Here is a 20,616-nt window from a genome sequence, read left to right on the forward strand (position 1 = left end):
TGATCCAATATCTCAGGGGCTGCCACAAAGAAGAGGGAGCCAAGCTATTCTCCAAAGCACCTGAAAGCAATGGATGGAAACTAGTCAAGGAGAGAAGCAACCTACAACTAAGGAGAAACTTCCTGACAGTTAGAACAATTAACCAGTGGAACAACCTGCCTCCAGAAGTGGTGAATGCTCCAACACTGGAAGTTTTTAAGAAGAGACTGGACAGCCATTTGTCTGAAATGGTATAGGGTTTCCTGCCTTAGCAGGGGGTTGGACTAGATGACCTCCAAGGTCCCTTCCAAAATTATTATTATTATTATTATTATTATTATTATTATTATTATTATTATTATTATTATTATTATTATTAATCCACTTGCACTGTTTTATGTTTACATGTTTGATGACAAACAGCCTTATGTTTATAAGTGACAGTTTTCCTACTAAGTACCTGCATGTCATAAGCATTTGAATTAAAATTACCATATTAAAATCAAATCTGGTGTTTTTAAATTTTTATTTGGTGTGCGTTGGAAGAGGGGTAGTCTTATACGGTGAGTATAGCCCAAACCCTATAATTTAACAGGAAATGTAGGGGGTCGTCTTATACGCCCAGTCGTCTTATATGCTGGAAAATACGGTATTTCTTTGCACTGTTCATTTAAGAAGGCATTCTTATCTCTTCTAGCTATTCTCTGGAATTCTGCATTCAATTGGGCATATCTTTCTTTTTCTCCCTTGCCTTTCACTTCCCTCCTTTCCTCAGCTATTTGCAAAGCTTCCTCAGACAGCCATTTTGCTTTCTTGCATTTCTTTTTCTTTGGGATGGTTTTGGTTGCTACCTGTTGTACAATGTTGTGAACCTCTGTCCATAGTTCTTCAGGCACTCTGTCTATCAGATCTAATTCCTTAAATCTATTTGTCACCTCTACTGTATATTCAACAGGGATATAATTTAATTCATACCTGAGTGGCCTAGTGCTTTTCCCTACTTTCTTCAGTTTAAGCCTAAACTTTGCAATGAGAAGCTCATGGTCTGAGCCACAGTCAGCTCCTGGTCTTGTTTTTACTGACTGTATAGAGCTTCTCCATCTTTGGCTGCAGAGCACATAGTCAATATGATTTCTGTGTTGACCATCTGGTGATGTCCATGTGTAGAGCCATCTCTTGGGTTGTTGGAAAAGAGTGTTTGCTATGACCATCATATTCTCTTGAGAGAATTCTATCAGTCTGTGCCCTGCTTCATTTTGCACTCCAAGGCCAAACTTGCCTGTTATTCCGGTTATCTTTTGGCTTCCTACTTTAGCATTCCAATCCCCCATGATGATAAGAACATCATTTTTTGGTGTTAGTTCTATAAGGTGCTGTAGGGCTTCATAGAACCAGTCAATTTCATCCTTGTCAGCACTGGTGGTTGGGGCATAGACTTGGACTACTGTGATATTGAATGGTTTGCCTTGGATTCGAACTGAGATCATTCTGTCATTTTGGGGATTGTATCCCAGTATTGTTTTTCCTACTCTTTTATTGACTATGAAGGCTACTCCACTTCTTCTGAGGGATTCTTGCCCACAGTAGTATACCTGATGGTCATCTGAATTAGATTCACCCATTCCTATCCATTTTAGTTCGCTGATACCTAAGATGTCGATGTTCAGTCTTGTCATCCCTTGTTTGACCATGTCCAGCTTGCCTTGATTCATGGATCTTACATTCCAGGTTCTTATGGAGAAAAAATCTTTACAGCATCGGACTTTCCTTTCACCACCAGACACATCCACAGCTGAGCGTCCTTTCGGCTTTGGCCCAATCGCTTCATTCTTTCTGGCGCTACTAGTACTAGCCCTCTGCTCTTCCCCAGTAGCATATTGGACACCTTCCGACCTGAGGGGCTCATCTTCCAGCGTCATATCGTTTTGCCTTTTGGTACTGTCCATAGGGTTTTCATGGCAAAGTTACTGGAGTGGGTTGCCATTTCCTTCTCCAGTGGATCATATTTTGTCAGAACTCTCTGCTATGACCTGTCCGTCTTGGGTGGCCCTGCACGGCATAGCTCACAGCTACATTGAATTACGCAAGCCCCTTCACCACCACAAGGCAGTAATCCATGAAGGGGATGTGCATATCAGAGGTCAATTTAAAAAGAGGTGTTTGTGACTATTAGTAATATAGACAGAATAGTTTTTTTTTCTGCCAAAATAATGTTGTATGCATTTGTATATTTCAGTTGTAGAGATATATGTAAAAGATACATATAGAACCAGCTTGATCTGGAAAGCTGGAAACAGGGGGATGTGAGTTCTGGTCCCGCCTTCGGCATGTAAACAAGCTGGGTGACTTTGGCCCAACTCACCTCACAGGGTCATTGTTGGGAGAAAATTCAAAAAAGAAAGGAGTATTAGATATATTTGCTACTTTAAGTTGTTAGTAAAAATAATAAAAGTGGGATAAAAATCCCAGAAGTAAGTAGCTTCCCCAGTTTTCTTCCTGGATCATGCAGTGTGTTGAGCACAAATACAATTATAAATTAATTGCAAAGCTATACTTAATTAATGATGAAAATTGCACTCTATAGCTGGGGAGTAAATCAACTCCATTACTATGGAGAGATTCCTGTCCCCATTGTATTTCTGTTTATGTAATATGTACATAAAGCAACTTAGTTATTTAACTCTGGGGATTTTTTTTTTGGCAGTATATCATTGTCACAAGATATTAATTTCTCCTGTTTCGTACTTAAGAATTGCAGTTCCCATAAGTTCAGTACCTTAAATCTCCATGGAATTAAGTACCCCACAGTCACATTATTGTATAATAGGAGGATTTAAAAGAATAGTTGCGATGTACTATTATGCTTGCTCAACTTGCTCGTGACATTGGGACTCATGTATTCCTGATAAAATTATAGTGATAGAGTGTCTTTGAATTTTTCTTTAATGAAAAAATGATTAATGATTTTTTCCTGACATAGTTTTGTCATATTGATCACTATGACAACTCTTGAGGATGTGTAAATAGGAATCTTAATACTGTTATATTATTTTTATGATATATTAGAATTCCCATTTATTTTATGTAGAATACATCTGGGAGTTTTGCCAGCTGAAGATTGAGATAAAACTGCTTCGATAAACGAACACAAACTTTTGCAATACAGAAAAATGTCCATTCACCCTTTCCTTTGGATGTGTTGGAAAACAACTTCCAAGATTTTCTGGTAGTATACTCATACACAGCACTGCATGGCACTGGGAATGTGACTCCTAAGCTGGGACATTGGCTTCAACAGATTGCCAACATTAGAGTCCTCTGTCCAGAAGAATGCTAGGAACAACCAAGATACTGCATAGAACCCTCAAACTCTCAGAGGACCCCAGGTTGAGGAAAACACATATCACACCTAAGGGATGAGAAGAAAATTATATATTAATTAATTTATATATATATATATATATATATATATATATATATATATATATATATATATATATATATATATATATATATATATATATATATATATATATATATATATATATACTGTATATATTATATATAATCAAATATCACTTATAGTTAATTATAGATGTATTATATATTTGAACCAATTTGGTCTAGTGCAGGGGTGCCAAACTGCCGGCCCGTGGGCTGGACACATCATCCAGAAGCCACACCCACCCCATTACCGGCAATGGCAAAACAATCCCGATACGTCTTGCGACGTCACATGACGTCACAAGTTTGACATGTCTGGTCTAGTGGCATCAGGCTAGAAAGCAGGAGACTATGAGTTCTAGTCCTACTTTAGGCATGAAGGCCAGCTGGGTGACTTTGGGCCAGTCATTCTCTCTCACCCCATATTATTATGCTTGTGGGGGGGGAAAAAGCTTGTTAGTCGATTCCTGTCATAATTAGTTGATCAATTTTCACTTTTTCTGAAAAAAAGTGAACTCTGCACTAGCAGAGGAAAATGTAGGATGAAGTCTGGAGGGGCATTTTTCATTCATTTTAAGAACTATCAGTGATGCTGGTGAGGTTTTTGCCTGAGGAAAAGCTGCAGATTCTGCCATCTGCTAAGATTATAGGTATACATTAGTCCAATAGTTATCTTTCAGTTTAAATGCCCAGATTCATTATGATGATGTTAGAGGACACTTCTCTAACAACAAACAACAGATTGTGCATATAAGCCACATTTCAAATCTCTGGCTAAAGGGTTCCAAATGGCAAGAATAAGGGAGAGCTTTGCTTCGGAAATTGTGACTGCCTGGATGTACAATTACAGGCTGAAGCTGATTGATTATCTGGAAGCAAAAAGGTTTTGAGCCATAGTTTATGGATTCATGAATTATTCTTTTAATTGACTGATCCTTCATGTATATAGGTTTAACACAAACATAAAATAACCTGAAACAAATCTGAAAAACCAGTGAATAATCATTAAGAAATTAAAACATTAGTGTATGGATTTTTTGAAAATTCATGTTGTGGTATAATTACATCTAACCCATCCTTTTCTTTATTAGCAGAATCACACTGTATACATGAGCTTCAACGTATACAATCTATTGTATATTGTTTGCCTTTTATGTTATAGGTATAATAAATACATATAAAGGTAAAGGTAAAGGTTCCCCTGCACATGCGTGCTAGTCGTTTCCGACTCTAAGGGTCGGTGCTCATCTCTGTTTCAAAGCCGAAGAGCCAGTGCTTGTCTGAGGACATTTCCGTGGTCATGTGGCCGGCATGACTAGACGCCAAAGGCACATGGAACGCTGTTACCTTCCCACAGTAGTGGTCCCTATTTTTCTACTTGCATTTTTACGTGCTTTTGAACTGCTAGGTTGGCAGAAGCTGGGACGAGTAACAGGTGCTCACTCTGTTACACGGCACTCAGGATTCGACCCGCCAAACTGCCAACCTTCTGATCGACAAGCTCAGTGTCCTAACCCACTGAGCCACCGCGTCCCTAATAAATACATAGATGATATATAAATATATAGATGCCCTTAGTGCTATTTTTGTAAAAGAAAAAGGTGCCAGAACTCACACACGTCATACAACCCGCCTTGCCTACCCTACAAGGTTCCATCCAAAAAAGGTGCCAGAACTCCATTCTGGGTGTTCTATGACAAAAAAAGCCCTGGATGACCCTGAGTTCTTTGTTCTTTTTCAAGTCCAAAGTAGCAATCTTTGCACAATCTGTTATGACTAAACGAAATGTAAACAAGCTTGAATTGTCCAATCTGACTCCCTAATGATTGCTTACTGAGTTATGAAACAATTTTGGGAGGAAAAAACCAAGGGAATAAGAGAAAAAGTTTATTTCTGAAATAGGACCCAATTGGAGTCAAACAGGTCTAATTAATACCTAAAATAAAATAACAGTATGAGGGAACCTGTATCCTGGGGGTAATGGAACAATTTGTAATTGCTTGTTTGTGAGTCAAGATTTAGTTTGGGACTGCCACAGCTGAGATGCTTATGTAAATAGCAGAGTCTACAGGGAGGGGGTTGGGAAGGGTACGTTTTAATGTCATTATTTCAAACTGGGAAAAGGGGTAATTGGGTCAAACAGTTTAAGAATGCTTAACTAAAGAATAGGATGAATTATGTAAATAAGGAGGAATTATGTAAATAAGAGAAAATGACACAAAATTTTCATTAGTGATGCTGGTGAGGTTCTAGTCCAAGTATTACATTAATTGTTGGCCATACACTTTTCAGACCATGTGACCAAGCCAACATTTGTGTCTGTGTGTATTTGTGTGTGTGTGTATGTGTATGTGTGCGGCTATCAGACCAGTGAATAAGATGTTGGTACAGACTACTTTCCCTTACAACTTTCAGAGCTCAGCAGGGGAAAATGAAGGAAAATGGGACCTGAATGTAGGTCACCCCAAAGTAGTGATTAGATTTGTGGTGACTTTGTGGAGCTATCCAACTCTCAAGCAACTATGCAAACAAGGATTTCCAAAACCTGCAGAACTGAAGAGAGAGAGGGGTGGTGGTGGTGAGTGTGGATGTCTATGAATTAATATTTATTAGCAATTCTGTTTTCTTGAATTTTCAAGAAAAGGTGAATTACTTGTTGCTTTCCCCTACCCCCAAGTTTGCACCCAGCATCTTAAATATACTTTACTTGCACAAGAACTGGAATGTCCCACTTTGGTCTTTTCTGAGCAATGGAAAACTGCTGCGGGTTTTAAAACACTGCTTTCTGAGTCTTTTCTCTATGCAGATTCTTCATCCTTTCCTATTCTTGGTTTCCCACCAAGCACCAAATGTTTTTAGCATGCTTTCAACCCAGAGCTGGATTTATTTTATTATCATGTTCCCTGCTCTGTTTGCAAAACAAAAAAACCCAAAGCTTTCCAAAACAGCTTATAAAAATCAGTGTCAAGAGAACTAACTCTTGCTTCTGAGTTTATAGATCTGACACACAGGAAGAAAATAATGGGTAGAGAAGACAGTAAAAAAGTTTTTATTGAAAAGCTATGTTTCTGGCAGTAGAAGGAAGGGAGGAAGAAGGGGGAAAAATGAGATTGAACTGCTGCTTTCTGCTGTAACCTGCTGATTTTCGTTACACTGAGCTGTCCTTTCTTCCCCAAGCAGCAATGGGCACTTGAACCAATAGTCAAGAATAGATTCAGAGACGAGAGTTCACAGTGCCACAATGGCAATATGCATTCAAGGATTTACCACTGAACATTAGACTTCTCAACACAGCATATGCCTTGGAAACCTTGTTTCACAATAGAAAATAGGCAAGGCAACAACAACAGAATCTATAGGAAAAAATTAAACAGAATCTAATGTATCTTTCAGTTGCCACAGTCCCCAGTTAGAGCTAAACTGAGATGACTTAGCCAGAGCCTTCCTGAAAATCACGGGGACTGAAAATCATTATATCTGAAGGTCAAAAGATTGAAGAACTGCTGAAGATAGAACTTCTTTCCTTGCTTCCAACTCAGGAAGATGCCAGAATGCATTGAACTTCTTTTATCTCATTTCCATGCATGTATATGCAGTCAGGAAATCAATGCTAGCACAGATAATCAGTTCTGGAAGTAGATCTGATTATGCTGTGGTTGCTGACCGGATCAGGTTCAGTCAACTTATTAGATAGTATATCTCAGGGAAAGTAATATATAACCTTTGGACATTTGCTTATTCTGATTGTGTTTTTTCTTTCTGAGTCTGATCATTTCCTGAGATGCACATAATAGAAACATTTAATAAAAGATTAAATGTTTATCTCCTGGGGACTTGGGGAGGCTTCATGTCTCTTTATTGATGGAGAATAAAATGAATGAAAATGGATTTTATAAGAATGGATAGCAAAGATGCTAATATTTAGCATACGTTTTTGACCATTTCTTCCCCTTTGGATTTCAAACTTGCCTTGAACCTGAATCCATCATCTGGATTTCACAGGATGGGTAATGCCAAACTGTTTATTTTAACTATCCCTTACTATGCTGTCTTTGTCAGATTTCTCTTTTTAAACTAGGTTTAGGCAGGGGTAATCCTAAACTGAGTGGTCCACAGGCAAAGTGTAGAGAATTGCAGGAAATGGCTTTGTGATTTAATTCACACTGCTTTCCATTTCATCTGCACCAAAGGAATAAGCCACAATTATATTATGAGGCAGAGCGGGCTTGGTCCTGCCTCCTTTATTTGAGATGTGAATTTCAATTTTGCAGCTTAGGCTGTTAAAGATTACAAGTGGTGAAATATTCTATACAAAATTGACAGAAGGCTGAAATTGAAAGGCTGAAACTACAAGTTTACAAGTACTATACTTAATGAATGCACATTTGGACATTTTAGTCTTGTTTGATTTTGCAGTACTAAATGAAATCTTTTCATTTTTTACTTTTCTTTAATAAAAATTGGTCCCAACCCCAAAATATAAGGGTGTTGTTGTGGTTGTTGTTTTTTTTACTCTGGAGTAATTTCCCTAAAAAATTAACATGTAGTTGTCAAGGGGTAGGATGGTTTACATTTAAAAATAAGCAATTTACATTACCAGCTAGGTTAATCACAATCTGGAATTTCAAAATATGTTAAATATGAATAATTATAAATTAATCTTCATTTTGAAAAAAATCTAGAAATCAATTTCTGTGCTGAAATATTTTATCTTATGAGTGCAAACAATACAGACAGACTGGATCTCATTATTTTTGAGTTCCTTGGAGAAATCCAACCTGGTCTTGGAAGAATATTGAGATTGTTTATAAAATTGTTTTGTCAAGAAGCTGATCAATTTGGCTGCAATCAAAAGCTCAGGCTGTTTATGATGATGCTATGTCAGATTCAGCAAGTGAAGAAAAATGCAAGAAAGAATCATACTTAGTCCAAGGGAAAACAACAAAGAAAACCAGTTAAACAAGGGGAACTCTCGATCAAGTTTAGCAAGTGATATCTGAAACAGGGTCTGGGAAGGTGTCTTGTCTCATTAATGGCTAGATACTGTGAAGGGTAAAGTGATGAATTTAGTAAATGGTTTGAACCTCCTAACAGTTCCAGACAGTGCCAACTCTGATTTGGTTGGAGTGACAATCAGCTGATGGTTAGTTTCATAAAAAGCTTAGTGATGCAGAGCCACACTAAAGTTCTCTTCTCCGATCATATTTCAAATTTATGATGCCTGACAAATAAAGTGTGGCTGTTATTCCTACATATTTGGAGCACTGCCTAAGCCTCAAAGTATTTTTGATGAAAAACTTAAAAGCATTAGAAAACAGCCATTTTCCGAACTGTTCTGTTACTGCCCAATTGCATAAGCAAGAACTATTTAAAAAAAAACAACAACAACCACCTGATTTTAATTAAAAGATCTTGGATGTTATTGATAATACATTCTTTTGCTAAAAATAGCAAATTCTGGTGCAACTTCCTCCTAATCTTGGGAGTAAACAGAAGTTATAGCATTATTTATAAAGTGGCTCCTTGGGCAGACTCTCAATATTTTAATAGTTTGGAATACACTTTCTGCCACTGCTGGACTCTCAAACAGACCATTCATTAGATGCTGCTTGTATTTATCTTCATTGTTTCCAATAGATTTTAATATTCTACACTCTAGATAAATATAATAACTGGTGTTTCCATCTAGCACTTTGTAAAGGGAGATATTTAGATTGGGAGAATAGCTTGGGGAAAGATAAAGATTTTCCCCAAAAAGGGGGGAGGGGTTTTACAACATCCTGCTCACAATTTGGTCCACTTGAGGTGCTAGAGATGTTTTTCCATACAGAAGAATATGTCTTCTACTTGCAAGTTGGTGAGACTAGATGTTTTCAACCACTTTCTTTATGACTAATAATAATAAATCCTAACAAAAGCTACTAGCATAATACATACTAAGTGTGGACATGATATTTTATATTTATCCATTTGGGATTTAAATGGCATTTTTATATTTAGTTTGGATCTTACTCAATTTTACTGTCAAATTTAATTTCCTTAATTATTCTTTGCTTTTGTTGGTTCTGGTATTTTTATGCTAGCTTTCCAGAATCTATTGAAAAGAGCGGGATGTAAATCTTGTAACAAATTTATTTGATGAATAGAATAACAGAATAATAACAGAATAGCAGAGTTGGAAGAATCCTTGGAGGTTTTCTAGTTCAACTCCCTGCTCAATAGGAAACTCTATACTATTTCAAACAAAAGCTTGTCCAATCTCTTCTTTAAAACCTGCAGTGTTGGAGCACCCACAACTTCTGGAGGCAAGTCATTCTACTCATTCACCTCAATCCACATCTTAGGAAATAAGAACTCTTGGATGCAAGTTTAGTCCAAAAGGAAAATGTTTACTAGGAAGGAATCGATTGTGGGAATACAAGACGGAATCTGAGAAAAGTTACATTTCAATCCTATATAAACCATTCCCATTCCAGTCCCTCCCCTCATCCATTTGGTCAGGCTGTCGTCAGTTGCTAGGTGTCAGGTCCTTCCATGGGAAAGGGAACTCTCCTTGGTTTTATGGTTATTGCTTCCCTTTTTCAGTTGTAAATGAAGACACAAACCAGATCTGTCTGTCCCCCTCCCTTCCCCCGTTAAAACATCCCCTGTTGTTTGAAAATCGCTTTAGTAACCATCCTCTCCCCCCCCCTCGGAGAGATGGCAGAATCCCCAGTAATAGCACGTTGTTCTACCTATACAATTATGAAATGTGATATAAATGGATTCTGACATTCGGCTCTCCTTTCAGAAAAAAGATGAGTCCATCTGTGGGGAAAGAAACCATATAAATGTTAGCCTGGTTTGTTTGGATATTCTGTATGAAACCTCTTAAGCAACTTAGGTGCTTTAACATGGAGTTTGTTAACCCACTCATTTTCTGAGGAGGGGAGGTGTTTCCATGCCACTAAATATTGTATCGTTCCATGGTGTTTTCTGGAATCTAAGATTTCTTTCACTTCAAAATGTTGTTCTCCTTCCACCATGATGGGGGGTGGTGGTGGTGGGATTTTTTCTCGTAGTGGAGATTGTTGTTCTCTCTTTAATAGACTGCAGTGGAAGGTTGGGTGTATTCGTCTAAGATTTTTGGGTAGTTCTAATTCAACTGTTACTGGGTTTATGATTCTTTTAATTGGAAAGGGTCCAATATATTTTGGTCCTAGTTTTTTACAGGGTTGGAGTGATTTCAGGTATTTTGTGGATAAATATACCATCTCTCCTACCCTAAATGGTGTGGGATCGGTTCTTTTTTTGTCTGCCTGTGTCTTGTATGCTTTTCTGGCATCTTCCAACGCTTTCCTAACGATTGGCCATGTATTTTGTAATTGAGCAATCCATTCCTTCAGATCAGGGATAACCGGTTCTTTTGGGGTTAGTTCTGGTATTGGGTTGAAACTCTGGCCTGTAGCTACTTGAAAAGGAGTGTAACCTGTGCTTGAGTGGACTGCATTATTATATGCTACTTCTGCAAAAGGCAGTAGGTCCGTCCAGTCAGACTGCTGAAAATTAATATAGCATCTCAGATATTGTTCAAGTATATTATTAAGTCTTTCAGAAGCTCCGTCTGTCTGAGGATGGTGACTAGATGACAGTCCTTGGGTGGTTCCTAAGAGGGATAAAAATTCTTTCCAAAATGCCGATGTAAATTGCACCCCTCTGTCAGATATGATGCGTTGTGGTACCCCGTGCAATCTGTAAATATGCTGTACAAAAAGTTTTGCTAATGCTTTTGCAGTCGGGATTTTTTGGCAAGGTATGAAGTGTACTTGCTTAGAGAACAGATCTGTGACAGTCCAGACTACGGTGTTTCCATTACTTTCTGGCAGTTCTACGATAAAATCCATGGCTATTTCTTTCCATGGGGCTGAGGGGTTTGCCACTGGTTGTAACAGGCCTGGCGGTTTCCCTTGCAGTCTTTTGGCCATCGCGCAAATTTGACAGCTACCCACATAGCTTTCTATGTCCTTTTTCATAGATGGCCACCAAAATTGCCTTTTAGTTAAGTGTAAGGTTTTTACAAAGCCAAAGTGTCCTGCTGATTTTGTATCATGGCACAGTTGCATGAAATTGATTCTCTGTGTGGCAGGTATATATAGCTTCTCCCCCACCCACGGCAGTCCATCTTTAATTGTGCACACATGTTTATTTTTCTGGAACCATTCATCACTTTCCAAAGATTTCCTGAATTCTATTCCAGTTTGGCTATCTACCTTCGGCTTCATTTTTTCTTGTGCCCTGGTGGTGACTGGTGCTGCCAGTTGTTGTTCCGGTACAAGTGGTTTAAAGTCAGTAACTCTTGTGCTGTTATATTGGGGCATGCGGGATAATGCATCTGCCAGGAAGTTCTTTCCCCCCGGTAAGTGTTTGAGAGTGAAATTGAATCGGTGAAAATGTTGGGACCAGCGGGCTTGCTTAGGAGTGAGCTTCCTGGGCGTTTTTAGTGCTTCCAAATTTTTGTGGTCTGTCCAGACCTGGAAAGGTATTTTATTTCCTTCTAAAAATTGGCGCCATGTTAGTAATGCCCACCTCAATGAGAATGCCTCTTTTTCCCATATTGGCCAGCGTTGTTCTGTTTCTGTGAGTTTTCTGGATGTGTATGCGCATGGTTGCAATGTCCCCCCATCATTTTCTTGTAATAGTATGGCTCCTACCGCTACATCACTCGCATCTCCCTGTATTACAAAAGGTTTGTCGGGATCTGGGTGTTTTAGGACAGGTTCAGCAGAAAAAAGTCTCTTTAGCCTCTCAAATGCTGCTTGACATTCCATTGACCATTTCAGAGGCTGGCTGGGTTTCACGGGTGACCCCCCCTTCGTTTTCAACAAATTTGTGAGGGGCATGGCTATTTGGCCAAATGCGGGGATGAATTGGCGGTAGAAGTTTGCAAACCCCAGGAAACTTTGCAATTGCTTCCGTGTGCGGGGGGGTGCCCACTCTAGTACTGCCCTGACCTTCTCAGGGTCCATTTCGATGCCCTCTGGAGATATGCGATATCCCAGGTAGTCGATTTTTTCCTGATGGAATTCACACTTCGATAATTTAGCATATAAGTGGGCAGCTCGCAACTTCTTCAGGACTGCTCTGACTAGTTTGATATGTTCCTCTTTGGTTTCTGTGAAGATAAGGATGTCATCAAGGTAAACCAGGACCCCCTTATATAGGTGCTCTCTCAGCACGTCATTAATTAATTGCATAAAGACTGCGGGGGCCCCTTGCAGTCCGAATGGCAATACTTTGAATTGATAGCACCCCATTGGGCAGTTGAATGCAGTCTTCCATTCATCTCCTTCCTTAATCCTAATACGGTAGTATGCTTCCCTCAGGTCTAGTTTGGTAAAAATCTTTCCTTTCGATAGGTGGGATAACATATCCTTCATTAGGGGAAGGGGGTACAGATTACATTCACTAATTGTGTTCAAATTTCTATAGTCCACAACCAAACGAAAGGACCCATACTTCTTCTCCCTGAACAGAACCGGGGCGGCCACTTTGGGTTTGGCAGGCTCAATAAATCCTCTTTCTAAGTTTTTCTTTATGAATCTCTCCATTTCTGCCATTTCCCTTGGGCTCATGGCATACATCCTGGGTTTTGGGAGTTTTGCCCCAGGTTTGAATTTTATGGTGCAGTCTGTGGGGCGGTGGGGGGGAAGCTCATCTGCTCTTTCCTCACTGAAAACCTCAGCCAGGTCCCTGTATTCCTCTGGTATCTCTGGTAATCCCTTCTCTTTCCCCACTGCTGCTGTCTCCTCCCTCTGCTTTGGGGGGGTGCTTTTGGAGTCTACGTTCTTCTGCCCCCCCTTTGGGAAGTTGAGTTCTGCTGTCCTCCAGTTTATCCCGGGGTTCCATTTCTTCAGCCATTCCAGTCCTAGGATCATTGGGCATTCCATGCCTGGGGCCACTATAAACGTTATGTCCTCCTCATGGGGCCCCAGTGATAGGTGGATTGGTAAAGTGGCTAGGGTGGCTGGTCCTCCCCCTGCTATTGTCCCATCTAATTGACTAAAAGAGATTGGATGTTTTAGCCTCCTCACTGGGATGCTCAATCTCTCCACCGGCGTTGGGCTGATAAGGCAGCGGATGCACCCAGAGTCTATCAGAGCTTTTATTTTGGCTGCTTCAGGCATAGGGGAAGCTAATATAGTCACTGTCTTAAGTATGGGTGGAAGGGGTCCACTTACCAATGGTTCTCCCTCTGAGCTGTCTTCCGAGTTGTCCACCGTCCCTGCGGTGCAGGCCGGAGTCCAGTCCCAGTTCCTGGCAGGAATTGTGGACTCTACAGCCTCTGTCCCCTTCATGGAAGATTCTTTTGTGTTGCCTTGGGGCTTCCCCGGCTTCTTGGAGGATGATGCCTCTGGTTTTCGTGGGGGGGCTTTTGAATGACATTCTGCAGCACGGTGGCCCTCTCTCCCGCAGTTGAAGCAACTTGTTGATTTTTTGGCTGTGGCTGGTGGGTTTTCCCCCTCGCGTGTTTGCTCGGGTGGCAGGCGGCCCCATGGTTTTCCTCTGCGGTGTCTCTTCAGTAGGTCTATTTCCACTTCCTCCGCCAGGATGTACCAGTCGTCAAGGTGGGGTGGGTCTCCTCGAGGCAGGCAAGCATCATACAGGTCGTAGTTCAGACCGTCTTTGAAATGGCTAAGGAGGATGTCTTCTGGCCAGTTCAGCTTGCTGGCAATGGCTCGGAATTCTTGGGTATAATCAGCCACTGCTCGCCTGCCCTGCCTCACCATTTTGATTCTCTCCCGGGCCTTACGGTCAGCCAAAGGATCCTCGAACCGTCGCCTCAAAGATGACATAAATCGGTTGAAGTCGTTGAGTTCTGGGGCGTTGGAGTCATGCAAGTTCACCACTCAGTCTGCAGCCATCCCGTCCAGGGCAGATTGCACAATTCGGATGCGTGTTTTGTCACTGGGGATGTTCCGTCCATACTCTTCCATGTAGCTGAGGACTTGGGTTAGGAAAAATCCCAGTCGTGATGGCTCCCCCTTGAATTTGACTTCCAGGGGCGGGAGTCTTTGGCTGGAGCGTTGTCTGCGCCGTGGCCGGTATCGCTCCTCATCCTGGTCCCCATCTGTGGTTCTGGGGGGGTGGGTACTGCTGAGGCAGCAATTCCTGTTCCATTGGATGGCCCTGGGGTTTCAGGTGTTGGATCCCCTCCGTTACCTTTCCAGTTGCGTCCCCAGGCGCTGCCTCGGTTGCGATTTTCAGCTCTCTCCTCCCTCAGTGAACTCAGGGTTGCTTTCATCAGATCAATGGCCTTTTCCAGGATCCGCTCCTCCTCGCTGGCGTGCAGGGAACTCTCCATCTCTTGCTTCCATTCCGGTTGGTGGTTACTACGCCTCAGGGTCTTTTCTCCCGAAGCCTTTTCCCACTCACTTTTCCTTCCAACGCCCATCGACCACCGGGGTTTTCGGTCGTACTGCTCCACCGCTTCTTCCCCGGGGGAATATGCTGCTTCAGTTTCCCATTGTCTCTGGGATTCCATTTGGGGGGAAGACTCCCCCTCCATGGGGCTTCCCTCCTCTCTTGCTTCGTCGCCAGACATTTGTATTTGTTGCAAAGTCCCCCGGTAAGGTTTTTCCCTTCCAGGTTGACTCTTAAAGCAGATTCCGTCTACTGTCAGGACCCACCTCAATCCACATCTTAGGAAATAAGAACTCTTGGATGCAAGTTTAGTCCAAAAGGAAAATGTTTACTAGGAAGGAATCGATTGTGGGAATACAAGACGGAATCTGAGAAAAGTTACATTTCAATCCTATATAAACCATTCCCATTCCAGTCCCTCCCCTCATCCATTTGGTCAGGCTGTCGTCAGTTGCTAGGTGTCAGGTCCTTCCATGGGAAAGGGAACTCTCCTTGGTTTTATGGTTATTGCTTCCCTTTTTCAGTTGTAAATGAAGACACAAACCAGATCTGTCTGTCCCCCTCCCTTCCCCCGTTAAAACATCCCCTGTTGTTTGAAAATCGCTTTAGTAACCATCCTCTCCCCCCCCCCTCGGAGAGATGGCAGAATCCCCAGTAATAGCACGTTGTTCTACCTATACAATTATGAAATGTGATATAAATGGATTCTGACAGAAAACCAGTTAAACAAGGGGAACTCTCGATCAAGTTTAGCAAGTGATATCTGAAACAGGGTCTGGGAAGGTGTCTTGTCTCATTAATGGCTAGATACTGTGAAGGGTAAAGTGATGAATTTAGTAAATGGTTTGAACCTCCTAACAGTTCCAGACAGTGCCAACTCTGATTTGGTTGGAGTGACAATCAGCTGATGGTTAGTTTCATAAAAAGCTTAGTGATGCAGAGCCACACTAAAGTTCTCTTCTCCGATCATATTTCAAATTTATGATGCCTGACAAATAAAGTGTGGCTGTTATTCCTACATATTTGGAGCACTGCCTAAGCCTCAAAGTATTTTTGATGAAAAACTTAAAAGCATTAGAAAACAGCCATTTTCCGAACTGTTCTGTTACTGCCCAATTGCATAAGCAAGAACTATTTAAAAAACAACAACAACAACCACCTGATTTTAATTAAAAGATCTTGGATGTTATTGATAATACATTCTTTTGCTAAAAATAGCAAATTCTGGTGCAACTTCCTCCTAATCTTGGGAGTAAACAGAAGTTATAGCATTATTTATAAAGTGGCTCCTTGGGCAGACTCTCAATATTTTAATAGTTTGGAATACACTTTCTGCCACTGCTGGACTCTCAAACAGGCCATTCATTAGATGCTGCTTGTATTTATCTTCATTGTTTCCAATAGATTTTAATATTCTACACTCTAGATAAATATAATAACTGGTGTTTCCATCTAGCACTTTGTAGGAGATATTTAGATTGGGAGAATAGCTTGGGGAAAGATAAAGATTTTCCCCAAAAAGGGGGGAGGGGTTTTACAACATCCTGCTCACAATTTGGTCCACTTGAGGTGCTAGAGATGTTTTTCCATACAGAAGAATATGTCTTCTACTTGCAAGTTGGTGAGACTAGATGTTTTCAACCACTTTCTTTATGACTAATGATAATAAATCCTAACAAAAGCTACTAGCATAATACATACTAAGTGTGGACATGATATTTTATATTTATCCATTTGGGATTTAAATGGCATTTTTATATTTAGTTTGGATCTTACTCAATTTTACTGTCAAATTTAATTTCCTTAATTATTGTTTGCTTTTGTTGGTTCTGGTATTTTTATGCTAGCTTTCCAGAATCTATTGAAAAGAGCGGGATGTAAATCTTGTAACAAATTTATTTGATGAATAGAATAACAGAATAATAACAGAATAGCAGAGTTGGAAGAATCCTTGGAGGTTTTCTAGTTCAACTCCCTGCTCAATAGGAAACTCTATACTATTTCAAACAAAAGCTTGTCCAATCTCTTCTTTAAAACCTGCAGTGTTGGAGCACCCACAACTTCTGGAGGCAAGTCATTCTACTCATTCTTCTTCCTAACATTACTCTCGTGCTGTTGTGATTCAGGGTCAGCCTGTGGGTTTGGCATTTGGGTCGGACGATTCAGAGGAGGAGGAGGGGAGTGTTGGAGAGGTTGCTGAGGGGGTTGGAGAGCTTGCTGATGAGAGCCCTCAGCCAGGCCCCTCCCACCTGGTTACGACACAGACCCAGCTGTGTGAGCCTGACAGCGTGGAAGAAGATGACCCACAGCTGGCCCTGTTCAAGGACGCCCGACGCAGGAGGCAGTCAATCAGGAGTAAACAGAGGAAGGCAATGGGGCACCTCGGAAGGAGGCAGAGAGAAGCCACGCCCTGAACTGTTTAAAAGGGGAATGCGTGGGGGGGCTGGTTTGCTGAAGGCAACCGTTTGAATAGCTCCTGTTTCATGGTTCGTGTCTTGTTTTGCTCTATTTGCTTTTGTGTTCATAAATTTGGCAGGCTTAGTTCCAGCCTCTTGCCTTCTTGTAAAAGGGGTTGTCCCTGCCTTATCTGCAGGGCCGGTAGTAGGATGGTACAGAACACATGCTATGGCAGGGTCTGCTTGTCAGCAAAGCCGCCTCCATTCGGGTTTATCCAGGGCCTCTTCAGGGGAACATCCAAGTAATTCATATCCTCCTTGAAGCCATCCATCCATCTTTTCTTGGGTCTGCTATGAGGTCGCTGGCCATCAGAGTCCAAACACATGGCTGTCCTTGCCACCAAGTATTCTTTACTGCGTACAATGTATTCGTACCATCTAAACCTTCCATCCCCCATTTTTGCTATGATTGGGATGAGTCCCAGTCAATGTTGGATGTCATTCTTAGTGCTGTCGAATCACATTAATCCATGGCAACATCGGAGCATTTGCATTTTCATCACATGTATGCCCTGCTCGTACTTTGCCATCACTTGGGCAGCACTCTGATCCATAAAGGACTACTGGGTAAATCATTACACTGATTAATTGTTCTAATTATCAGGAAAGTTCTCCTTAGTTCTATATAGATTAATTTCCATCATTGCTTCTTGTCTTGCCTTCTGGTGCTTTGGAAAATAGCTTGACTGCCTCTTCTCTGTGGCAGCCCCTCAACTATTGGAACACTGCAATCATGTCACCCTTCATCCTTCTTTTCATTAAACTAGACATACCCAATTCCTGCAACTGTTTTTCATATGTTTCAGCTTTCAGTTCCCTAATCATCTTTATTGCTCTTCTCTGCACCCTTTCTACAATCTCAACATCGTTTTTGTACCATGGTGACCAAAACTGGATGCAGTATTCCAAGTGTGGTCTTACGATGGTATTATAGAGTGGTGTTAACACTTTGTGTGATCTTGATTTTATTATTATATTATTCTTGAATAATATTCTTGAATATTATACTTGAAATATTAATGCCACTATGTAGAATTACATGAATTTAATTAATAGAATAAAAAAATAAATAGAATTATTTGCATAATAATAAATAATAATAGAATTGAAAAGTAAAGGTAAAGGTTCCCTGCACATGCATGCTAGTTGTTTCCAACTCTAGGGGCCGGTGCTCATCTCCCTTTCAAAGCCAAAGAGCCAGCATTTGTCTGAGGACATCTCTGTGGTCATGTGGCTGGCATGACTAGATGCCAAAGGCGCACAGAATGCTGTTACCTTCCCACCGTAGTGGTCTCTATTTTTCTACTTGCATTTTTATGTGCTTTCGAACTGCTAGGTTGGCAGAAGCTGGGACAAGTAACAGGCGCTCACTCTGTTACGCGGCACTCAGGATTTGACCTGCCAAACTGCCGACCTTCTGATCGACAAGATCAGCATCCTAACCCACTGAGCCACCGCATCCCTTAATAATAGAATTAAAGGCATAATAATAATAAATAATTTTGAACAATGATAAATAGCAAGCTTATATGTAATTTAAGCATATACACAAAAAACAATGATAAAGATTTTGGAGGCAGCTCCAAATTTGTACATTAAGGTAACTCATTTTTCTTGATTTCCACTTATGCTATTTGTGACAAGTAAAATTTTAAAGTTGTTGGTTTCATCTCAATAATTTTTATTGTGGCAGGGAGATTATTTTTGAAAGATTTGGATCAATCATCACTACTATCACATTGAATCCACGTATTTTTCCATTGCTCTAGCAAAATATTATATTCAAATATTTTTGCTCATTTAATCATACAGTCTTTAATATATTCATCTTCCTGATTCATTTAAAACAGTTTAAATACTTTTGCAATAAGATGTTCATCATTAGTACACAAGTTCCTTTCAAAATCTGTTTTCCTCATCTACAAAAACTCTTTTTATCCAATTTAAATCTTTGTACCAATTGTGCATAAGTAAAGTACTGATAAATATTACCTTCCTTTTCCAACTCTTTTCTCTTTTTTAATGTAGGTTCTCTTTGAATAAAACTCAATAAATCAGTATAAGACAACCAAGTTTGAGTAGCCATCATTTCTCTTCCAAAGAAAGGTTCTGACAACCTTACAGGGATTTTAGGAGACAATCTTGCTACAAAATCATTTTTTAAATCTATGTTAATCTTAAATTTATCATACCATAAATAGCTGTGCCAACTAAATCTCAGCTCGTGTCCCTCTAACTCCAATAGCCACCTATTCTTTAAAATCACCCATACCTTTGTCCATACCAAAAAAGCATGCCTCAAAGTACAATTTTAAATCAGGTAGTTCTAGCCCACCTCTTTCTTTTGCATTTTGCAACAGTTTATATTTAATTCTTGGTTTTCTACTGCCATAAAAATTGGGAAATGTCTTTCTGCCATTGTTTAAAAGGTAGATCATCTATCAATACTGGTATGGTTTGAGATAAGAATAACATCCTAGTAAAACATTCATCTTGATTAGAGAGATTCTACCCACAGTGACAAATATAATTTATCCTATCTCACTAGGTCTTTTTAATATCATTCCATACCACAACATAGTTATTCTGAAATAGCACACAATTCGTGTTGGTTAAGGTAATTCCTAAATATTTAACCTCCATTTCAAAATAGTCTTTTTCATTTCTCTGTCACTTGAATGTTCCTATTTTTAACCAATATCTTTGCCTTTTCTTTATTAATCTTAAAGCCGTCTGCTTTGCCAGTGTATCAACTTCTTTATTAAATGTTCATCACCATTCTGTGGATCTTGATGTACCAAATCTAAATCATTAGCAAAAGCCCTCAATTTGTAAGTCACTTTCTTCATTCACAAATTTCTAATTTGGTCATCTTGTCTTATGTCTCTGTTAACACCTCCCAAACTTAGATGAAAAATACACTAAAAAGGGGCATCCTTGTCCTGTTCCTTTTTGTATCTAATATGATCTGGTTAGATCACCATTAACAATATTATGTGGTTTCTGCCTACATTATGTGATAGCACATATTGTATGTTCAGTTGGACAATTTTTCATGAAATGTATAAGAGTCTCTTAAATTGTAGCTCGTATTAGGCCATAACTTCAATTTTCAGAAATAAAAAGAAGGAATATAAATTTGATTTATTTGATCAATATTAAATAAGACACGTTTTTATAAAGTTCTGGCAACTTTTTATGGACTTTTTCCTGACACCAGGACTGAAAAATTGATATCTTATGGATTTGTTTATAAATAAGGAATGGTTTATATGAAGAAGAGATATTTGTAACCTTATAGGGAGGAACAGCTATCAAATTTGTTTATACTTATGAT

Source organism: Vipera ursinii (assembly GCF_947247035.1).
Source record: "Vipera ursinii genome assembly, chromosome: 1".
NCBI classification, from domain to species: Eukaryota; Metazoa; Chordata; class Lepidosauria; order Squamata; family Viperidae; genus Vipera; species Vipera ursinii.